General features: G+C 37.2%; 1 pseudogene; it reads left to right on the forward strand.

Annotated features, from left to right (window-relative positions):
- The first annotated feature begins 9,990 nt into the window (after window positions 1–9,990).
- On the forward strand, window positions 9,991–10,852 carry LOC149197960 (dirigent protein pseudogene; annotated as a pseudogene).
- The last annotated feature ends 588 nt before the right edge of the window (window positions 10,853–11,440 follow it).

The raw sequence follows: 11,440 nt of genomic DNA on the forward strand, positions 1-11,440 counted from the left end.
TAGGAAGTGCTGTTAAAATAATAATAATAATAATAATATACATATGTTTACTAACAATTCTATGATTTCTATAGATGGAGGATAGGGGGTCTCATCATGAGCTAGCCTACCATGATCATAAGGAAGCAGCGAAGTGGCATTCCCTCTATGGCCACTACACCAGGGATATGATCCAATGGATGCATCAAGAAAAAGTCCTTGAAACAGGAGGTCTCATTACGAGCTGGCCTTCCCACCTTTCACTCCTTCCCAGTGAATGGCAATGTGTTCATCTGGTTACCAAGCCAACACATTGGTCTCTACTTTGATATCATAATGCACTTCCCCAATTATACATAGAGGATCATGGTTCCAAAGGGTGAAAAGGCAACTCTGTCGAGGCTATAAACGCCTATGGGCAACAGAAGCTCTGCTGATGGTATTGAAGTCATATTTTCAACATCAATAGTTATTATAATTCCCTTTTCTTATCTTTTACCTTTACTACAGAGAGATTATGTTCCTAATCTATTTTTGAACCTTTATGCATGCGATATCTTTTAAAAATCAATCATAGTAGCTTTAAGTGGAATGATGACGCAAAGTATCTTTCCCGCGTCAGTTGTCCTTTTTCCTTTTCGAATCACCTCATGACATCTCCTCACTTATTGATAATTCTCGTTATATGCATTGATTTCAGCACTCTTATATCTTTTGGGATCCTTTCATTAATATGCATACTTTGCCACTTTTATCACCCCTATACTTCGCCGCCAGCACGTTATTCCTTCACTCATTATGTCGAATGCGATCTATCATTTCAAAGGGGGGTGAGGAGAAACCTCTAATGTACTTTTGTATGCGTTTCAGTCCTTTATTCGATTTTGCAAGGCAATATGACATTCCATGATTACGGAGTATGTGGTATAATAGCAAGTCCTAGATAACGATATTTATGCCTATAAAGTATCATCTGAAATAACCATTATAACAACTTGTTGTTCCATCACTCGGCTCTATCTATTGCTGTGATATCTCTGCTACACTAACTGTTTGTAGAATTTAGGCAGTATGGGAGGAAGAATAGTGCGCAGGGAGCTGTTAGTACTGGTCGTTTCTGATGCAGCCAGAGAAATTCTAGCCCGAGCTGGATGGATAACATACTTCACACGATTTCACCAACCCAACGAAGCAATTTCCATTGAATTCCTACAAAATTTACAGAACGGACAATCCATGATAAGAGGCAAGCAAATCACAGTGTCAGATGCTGTGTTAGCTAAAGTGTCTGGATTACTAGCAGAAGGACCCGTATGGGCTAATAAAAGATTGAAGTTGCAAGATGCTATTGCAGTCTTTAAGGACAAAGGACAAGACCTAATCATCAAAGGCAAAGGAGTTCAACCATCATCCCTTGGAGAACCGTGGGAGAACTAGCTAGATTCGTCCAGAATTACATCACATGTGACGGGCGAAAGGACGTGGTAAGGCCGCGTCAACTTAAACTCTTAGTAGTCCTGAAACAAAAGTGTTCTGTGAATTTACCTACATATTTGAATTTCCTATTGCATGACACCACTCAAAGGATAAAAAAGTCCCAACATATAGAAACCGTCATGAGCCACCACTATTTGAATAGGCTGATAGTGAGTTACAACCTCACCCAGCAATAAAGTTGGGAGCAATTACTATTTTCCATTGAAGGGGGCCTAGCTCTGCCTATGCCTAACCCTGTTTTGAAAAGGAAGAGGACTACCCTTACAACAAACATTCCCCAAAAGCGCAGACATTCCACTAGGATAAGGACAAAATTAGGAGTGACCGAAAACCCCCAAGGCAGCATCAGCTAGACCATAGAATTGTCTAGCCCAGGGAGTGAACATCACTTGCAGATAGAAAGCTAGGATAACCCTAAGTCAGACCATGAAGAAAAATCAGGGAATTCTGGAGACGAGGAAAGAAATGAATCATAACTCCCCTCAACTTCGAATATAAGTCCCCTAGGTGATTTATTGCATGATATCGAATTGGCCTAGATCCTAGCCAATATGGATGATTTCATACAGTGCAAAAGCTTGCTCAATTTTAACATTGGAGCAACCCAATCTACAGAAAACTCTAGTCACGATAGAATTATATCAGAAAATGTAAGCTGCGAAGCAGAAACAAGATCAAAGGCCACTCAAGAAGAGGTGAGCCAACTTGATGATATGCCTCCAGGAGAACCCAACCAGACATGCCTAAATACGGAGAATATAGGCCAAACAAAATGAATAGAAATAAACCAGGAAGATGACTACCAATCTGGGGACGTGGTTCTTTTCAAACAAAGCCAAGATGAGCAACCAGGCTCGTTAGGAGCAGATACGATCAACAGAACAATTTCTCCTCATAAAAAGAATAGAGACAAAATTAAAAAGCTTAGGAAGGAACAACAGAGGCTACGGAAAGCATTAAAATGGCACAGATGAAAGATAAGAAAATTATTAGTGGGGAAGGTTCCAGACAAAACCCCGGAAACAATAAGCGTAGTATTTCAAACTGAATTATATGAAACAAAAGCTACATGGACTCAAACTGAGCCACACTCACTCAACTTGTTAAGGAACAACATGCAACTCTTGCAGAAGCAGCTACCTAGACAGAGGCTATACCCTCTTATGACTTAGCTATTCAGACGAAGGTGGTACCCTCCTACATCATGGCTACCCAGACGGAGGCTTGGGCCTCCCATAATAAAGGAACACAAACAACAGACATTCCTTCTTATAGCAGGAGTACGCAAACAACTATTCAAGCCAAAGATATCATGACGAACAATGACTCCAGTATATTGACTCTTCAAGAAGATTTAGCATAGGCTTGGCTTGCCGTTGAACGGCTTGAACTAGAAACTGTCTCTTAGAAAAAATACCAAGAATTACAGAGGCAGCTTCAGGACATAATACATCAAAAAGTAAGACCTTCGACAAATATCAAAAGGCAGAAGAGAAAATTGAGAAAATGAAGCTCAGATTAGAGAAGATCATGAGTCAAATGGACACTATCTACTCATTGTACATTGATGTCTTGGCATGCAGATCTCTTGCCAATAATTATGCCTTATTTTTGCTAGAAAGATACTTGAAGTTGAAAATCAAAGCCATTAGGGCTGGAAAATTGATAGAATTAAAAACAATTGAGGATTTCATAAACTGTTGCAAACAACATGGGGTAAAAGTTCAAAGATTACTTTGTGGATTTTACCTACATAATTTTGTATTAGAGGAAGAAGTAGAAAAGAACCCCAATCCTTTTGTGGGGGATGTGCAATTCCAAGCTTTTATCTCATTTGCTGTCAATAAACTAAAATGGTTCAAGGCTCATAACATATTCTAGAGGCAAGAGCATGGATTGGACCTTTGGATCAGAGGTGAACCCAAACACCCATTGCAAATGCTGGCCAATCACAAGAGTCTGATGAAAAGGGAAGGAGTAATCAGAATTTTGGAACCTATTTAGAAAGAGATTGTACAGAAGGAAGTAGAATACTTCTTCTCCATTCAAGAAAGCTCCTTGGCTGTATCCAAGCTCAGGTGGACAGTCTCCACTAGTAACGTATAGAACAGAGAGCCATTTAATTATAAAAATTTTAAATTAGCCGCAGAACGTTTTGTCACTTATAGCAATCTCATTTTGAGAGAAGGTCCTTATTGGCTAGGTTGTCGGTTCTGCAGCCCTATCGTTTGGTATCCTGCTGAAGGTTATCAGGCTATATATGAATTGCTTGAAGGACAGATAGGGCCCATCTTTGAGCTCTTGGCCAAGAATCATGGTTTTAGACCACTTTACGGCGTTCCTTCTCCAGCTTATTCTTTAACTGCTCTGCATACGAACTACTTGCTTTTCATGAGGCCATGAAATAGGGTAAGTAGGGGGTATGTTGAGTCATGGAATAGGTATGCATTTACTACTAATATCATCATCCTTTTCCTTTATTCTTATCTTTTCTATATCTTAAAGCATTAATCTATTAAGGAATTACGGTAAGAAATGAAGGAATCATCTGCAGTTACGACTTAGCTAATTATTACCCTTCTTTCTATAGGAAAACAACAAAAGGGACAAATGTTGTTCCCTATGAAGGAACAAAAAAAATCGGCAAGCTAAGGAAGGCACGCAGCGGTTACAGATAAGGCCAAAGAAAATAAGAAGAATCGGCGTGAGAAAGGAAGGGATCTCTGAAGTTGGAAATCTGTTGCGAATCCCTTAGGATCGAGAGATCCTGAGGGATCATGTTTATCATTTATCTTTTACCCTTTCCTATTATAAAAGGAGATGTTTGTAAGAAGGAAAGGGAGGAATCTTTGTTATTATTGAAATTGTAATTTTAATTACAGACTCTTGCTGTCGAGAAGAACATGAATATAGTGTAATTCTCATTCAGTTTGATGATTAATATATAAGTGAAGTTTTTGTTCCCTCACGTTATCTGAAGTAACTTAGCAGTGTTCGTTGGCGGCTAAGGGACCAGCCTCTGGTGGATTCAACTACTTCCTTTGTGTCATACATTTCCAATTTTCGCAAGTGTGATGGTTTGATAGTATTCTTTCTTTCTGTGATTTTATCTCCTTCACTGTTTATTATTTTTCGGTGTTGATAGAATATCTTTTCTTTGTATAATTTACAGTATTGTTGTTGATTCAGTTTACATTCATTTCGGATCAAGTTACGTAGATAAATATTCCGCCAGATATAATCAACTGTAAAGTGTATTAACTATCGCTGTTAGACTCTCAGATTGATGGTATTACTATTTAGATTTTTTACTGAAGAGTGAGTTTAATTTAGATGAAATCAGTTAAAGAGAGATGAGTTATCATTACTGTACTTTCAACTGATGCTATTGTTACTTGAATTGATGAAAGATTTGATTTCATTAGAGGATTGAGTTTTATTTAATTGCAATTGGAATTTACTAGATGCATCTGTTTACTCGTGTATTTAAAAGATCTATACTACAATTTAGGAAACATTATCTCTGAGTTAAATAGCAGCGACATACTATGTACACTCTTGAAATAAGGAGACTTGCCCAAGTTGATAATTAATGTGAGGATAGTTAGGAGTTTTAAAAGGCACCTTTTATCAACCAACACATGTCCTCCTGATTAATTTTGCACAGAGCACATCTCCTCGGACCAATATATCCACACCTACTCATGTTATCCCATGTTAGTATTTTATTATTCCAAGCCAACCACCCAAAGCGTTTGAGATTATGTGGCAGATTCTATTTTGAAATTTTACATAACAATCCATCGATCACACCACAATGTTGAGCACTCGTGAGATATCTACATACCTTAGTAACATTGATTTGTCCCTGTACCATCTTCCTATCCCAAATAAGATTACCTTCCCCCCCATTCAATGTAATATCAACTGAATTGAGATTGTCAATATATTTGTCCCAATAAACTACTAGCTCGCCAAATCAACCCAAATCTCAAGAGCTTATCCAAATAGGCCAATTTGTGCAAACCTCCACTCTAACTTGTATTTGGTTAATGTAGTAATAACCCAAATTATGCATGAACTTGATGAGCATGATGGGAAAAGTGTGATCACCATCAAAGCCTATTATAGGATCTAATCTAATCTCCACATTATTACCTAAACCAACTTCCCAACTTATGTTTCTCAACAACTACTATTTCACTTTAATAAAAATGTTCCAAATATATGATTTTGAACATGGAGATCTAGCACCTTCCTTTGTCCATCCATGAACTAAATTATTTCAAAGGTATTTTTCTTTGATAATCCACTACCCAATACCTACATTGTTTAATGCATGCCAAAAAATCTTAACGAATTGCCTCACCAAACCTCTACATTCATAATACCCCATCCTCCATTGTCAGTCCTCCTTGTTATCTCTTCAAGCCAGATAAGATGTATCTTTTTCACATCTCAAGCACCAACCCATAATTCTTTTTATATGAATGTATTGACTCTTCTAATGATGTATTTCAGCGATACATACATACATACATACATACATACATACATACACACACACACACACACACACACACACACACACACACACACACACACATATATATAATAAATCCAATAAATTGAGATACTATGCAATACATACTACACAAGGATCAACATCCCCCCCAAGAGACAACCATTTATGGAATTAGGTAGATAACCTATGCTCAAATTTCTCAATAAGCCAACTCCAATATTTTATCCCATAATTATTGGATTTCAATTGGAATCCTATATATCTAAAACCACGATCCAATGGAGCCTTCTCCACTTCAAATTACTTAGCAATCTGCACTACCCTTGCATCATCCATAAATGACACAATCATAAGAGATTTATTTTTTACTCATGTAGAGTCCATACGCATATCCAAATGTGACAATAATTATATGAAGAAATGTCAATTCCCCAATGGAAACTTACCCAATAATCAATACATCATAAACAAATATAATATGAGTGATGGAAATATATTTAGTGATCATGACCCGAAAAATGATCCCCTAGATTGAGCCACAGTGTTCATCTTACTCATCCCTTCAATCAATAGCAGAAATAAGAGTGGAGAAAGTGCACATCCCTACCGTAATCCTCAAGATGCTTTGAAAAAATGAGTGGGACCCCATTAAATAAAATAAAATAATTAACGAAAGTAATACATGCCATGATATAGTCAATGATCCTTAAATAAATACCTATTTTATGCAAAACCATATTCAGATATTCCTAGTCAACGTAATCATATGCCTTGATCAAGTCTATTTTCATTAGAATAACATCCTTCTTTTTAACTTTGTAGTATACACACACTCCTGATAATTGACCATGACATCTTGAATCTATCTATGTTTTAAGGAACCAAACTATTCAAGAGCAATAAATCTAGACATCGTATCTTTTATCCAAGAAGCGATAATCCTCGATATCAATTTATACACAATATTGCAAAGTGAAATAGGCCTAAAATCCATGAAATTAGACTTAGCTATTTTCGAGATTAATGTGATGAAGGTAGAATTTACGGCCCCAGTGATCACACAAGAGGTTCTAGACTCCTCTGCCATATGATGTAAATCCTACCCCGTGATATCCATGAAATGCAGAGCAGTTCCATGGACGACCCATTTGGCCCAGGAATTTTGTGAAATACTTAAGTACAACATGCATTTCATCATATGTGATTGGTTTACCAATAATATCATTGTCATGGTCCTCAAACATAGCATGATATGTTTGGATGATCCTTAATTGATTTTCAATATCCACCGGGCCCTCCCTAGCATAAAATAGGTGTCCAAATTACCAAACAACCTCCTCTTGGAGATCTTTCTAAGATGAGATGACCCTATCCTCACCATCCCTTAATTCCCAAATTGTATTTTCCCTTTTCCTTTGGGATGCATATCTATGAAAAAAAATTGTATTTTTTCCATGCCCATCAATCCAAATGGCACATATTTTAAGCCATCATTCCTCCTCTTGTAGATTTAAAATCATCCTCTTCCTTTGTTCAAGTTCAAGGGCCAACTGTTTTTGAGCTTCTAAAAACAATTATGTGTTAGAAGCGTCAGATAATACCAACAGTTTTTTGTCGATCACTAATTCTTTGATATTCATTCCTTTTTTTATCTTTCTCCCATTTCCAAAAAACCCTCTTAAGATTACTTAATTTCTTGCTCATCAAGCACACCCGTGAAGATTCTTGTTGATAATCATCTTATGACCATGTACATCGAACCAAATTCTCAAATTTGCAATCCTTTAACCATGAATGATTGAAATTGAAGGGAACATCACATCAATCACAATCCCCATTCCAATCGAGAAAAATGGGATCATGATCAGATAATCCCACAGGAAGCACCCAAGAACACAAAGAGCCCAAATTTCAACTAGATTTTCATGGACCAAGTATCGTTCCAACCTTTTCAGAATGCCTTGTGTCCCAGTGCACCCATTTCTCCATGTTGGAATAAGAGGATTCAATAAAATGTCAACAAAATGATTCACCCCAAAAATGTCCAAAAAGAAACCCCCTAATGAATTAATTTTTCCTTTCATGCTCCATATCACCCACGCAAACACCGCTAAATTTAAATCACCAACCAAGATAATTTCGAACCATTTTTAACAAACCACTATCATCAAGCTGATTCTAGAACTCCTTTCTTGAATCATATGACACATATATATTAAGGATGTGGATACAAGACCATGATCCCCTAGTGTAACCAAAGAAGAGAATACCTGCAAAAGTGTTAAAAGCCAAAAGATTAACAAATTTTGGATGCCATAGAGCAACCAAGCCACTCGAAAGTCCATCTACATCAGTCACACAAAAATGCCACCCCAGGCATATTTTTTTAAAATTATCATCTAGCCTTCTCTTGTACAACCATAGTCTCCAATATAAGGATGACAGATGGTCTATGGACACCAAGCAGATGTCGAAGGGAGTTCCATTAAGGGGCACTCCCCAAACCCTAAATGTTTAGTGATAGTAGCTTCATGGAGGAATGTTAATAGTGGGTGAAGAATCTCTAAGTGCCCGAGTAGAAAAATCTCGAATGCATGATGTAGTCATTGGAATTGAATTGTCCTAAGAACTTAAATTCTTTCCAGTAAGTTCCATTACCCCCATTGCAAATTTGTTATGTTTACCTCACTTATTTCTCCTAATGATAACATTCTTCATCGAGTCCAGACTAATAGAAGCAATGTCAGATGAACCCATACACTTATGGAGGGTAAAAGGGGAAATCTCCAAAGACGGGTTGAGTTTTAACATTTCAATATCACTTCCCACCAAATTCGTGGGTGAGTTCTGCCAAGTGTAAGTTCGAAAATGAATACCATTGGATGGTATTGATGAAGTAGTATCAATTAGCGCATCCGCAGTGATGCGTCCCTAGTGACAAGAAAAAAATCCATATGTGATTTATCAAAATTTCTCTGAACAATGTCCTCCAACAAGACCATGACTTTCGAAAGACATTAAAAATGGTAAAAACCCCTTGACACCCTTCCCAATCATAGGATTTGAAAATGGGGAACTATGTTTATGCAAATTAATCAATGAATTTTCCAAAGAAAAATCTTCACACAATTAAGGCCCTACACAGAATGAACCAACTAGAGAAGTACAAAGTCCATGTAATACGATACCTCGAGAGGGCGCTCGATTTGTCGATAACACCACATTAGCCACCGCACCAAAACCAATGAAGCCACCCTTATCCTGCCGACACATACAAACCGACTCCAACTATGCATGTCGAGTTACCTCAAAAATCTTAAGAAAATTCACAATCAAATGCCCCACCAAATGACACCCGAGGAATTGAAATGAGATGCCACAATAATCAATTCTTTGTCACCAAGAGATGTCACCCCAAAATAAATCAACCTCAACCAAATAAGATTTCATGTTTGTGGGACAAGAAATTCACCTTTTCACAATAATTTAAGTGTTGAAATCCCAAAGTCTATTAAAATTTATATACATTATTCATCTGAATTTAAATCTCTAACTTTAAAAAAAAACACATACTCTTAATCATTAAACCCACAATTCCACTTTAATTATGATATTGATATTGTAATTTCCTTTCTATACCACTGGGTAAAAGTTACATCATGGGATGATTTTTTTGGGCAAGTTGCCGAATCGTGAAAATGGCAGTTCTTAGTGATCGAATCTATAATATGATGTGAAAGATAGCTTTCTTAACAGTGGGGTCGAGGATAAAATGTTAAACTTCAACCTTTCAATCAGCGGATTGTCCAATGGATGTGTCGACCAGAGTTTGTGTCAAAATTGACAACACGCTCTTTCTGTAATTAATGCTTGCCTAGTCAAGCAGATACAAAAGCTTATCTGATTAAGCTATTATTTAATCAAATATGCACTGACACTCACGGACCACTGACTGGTGGTGTGTGTCTATATATATAGATTTTATGATCAAGTATGCACTCACTGGGGCAGCTTTTCAGGCCAACTGAACCCTGCTATTTCTCATTAGCCTTGCACTGGGGGACCTTCTATATCGCTTTTAGTCTAATGGCAATCAAGAGTAATATCGTTGTGCACTTGTACTTCGTATGGCTTGTAGCGTCAACTGTGTTGTTGCAAACTACTGATGGGCATCCCTGGAAGATCCCTCTCCCAAAGCCATGTAGGAATCTGGTGTTGTATTTCCACGATGTAATCTACAATGGCCACAACGCCATGAACGCTACTTCTACACTCGTGGGTGCTCCCCAGGGCGCTAACCTTACACTTCTTTTTGGAAAAGACAACCACTTTGGAGATCTGGCGGTGTTCGACGATCCCATCACTCTCGACAACAATTTCCACTCTCCTCCGGTGGGAAGAGCTCAGGGTTTCTATTTCTATGACATGAAGAACACTTTCAGCGCCTGGCTCGGATTCACGTTTGTCCTGAACTCAGCAGACTACAAAGGCACCATCACATTCGGTGGAGCAGACCCAATCCTTACTAAGTACAGAGAGATATCGGTAGTAGGGGGTACCGGGGATTTCTTAATGGCAAGAGGAATCGCCTCCCTTTCTACGGATGCATACGAGGGCGAAGTTTACTTCCGTCTCCGCGTGAATATCACACTTTATGAGTGCTACTGATTTTATTTTCTATTATTCTCCTCCTCCGCGTGAATATCACACAATTTAGTTGGTGTTTTCTCATTCCGTTGAAACTCCGGAATGTTGTAGCGTGCACTGAAATAATGTAGTATGCGGTAACATGTTTTTCTCAGCTTAATACTGTATTTAGATTTCAAATTTATTCAATTTCTGTTGCATTTAGTGTTGTATTTAGTGTATTTTTAGTGTCTCAACCAATTCTCTTATGATATGGTATCTTATGGTAATGCGTTTGTTGCATCTCTGAAATATTGGATTTTCTTATGACATGGTATTTTATGGTTATGTGTTTGTTGTGTTTATGAAATATTGAATTCTTTGATAGAGTTGTAAAAGATTGATCTCTTGTTGCTTATTATTCAAATCATATTATCATTCTTCACCATATGGCTTGACAAGCTATTGTTTTGTTCCCCAAGTACTTTACATGTGCTTTCAAAAGAGACGCAATGGATTATTTCTTTCAAATCTATGAAATAATTTTATGATCCTATTTGAAACACATATACCATTGTTCAATTTTGATCCTCTATATTTCTTCCTCAACCACTATCAATGTACCCAATTGACTAAAATTGATATGCTATAATACAAGATTCCATTTCTTTTGGTGTCATTCATTTACCTTTAAAAAGAATGAGACTTACTACATACATGATATCAAGTCAGTCTTGTTTTATCTATATATATATATATATATTCAAACGTGACAATGGATTATTTCTTTGCAACCGATGAAATAGTTTTATG

The sequence above is a fragment of the Pinus tabuliformis genome, chromosome 2_2 (assembly GCF_031772625.1).
Source record: "Pinus tabuliformis cultivar Carrire ecotype Pingquan chromosome 2_2, CPIR1, whole genome shotgun sequence".
NCBI classification, from domain to species: Eukaryota; Viridiplantae; Streptophyta; class Pinopsida; order Pinales; family Pinaceae; genus Pinus; species Pinus tabuliformis.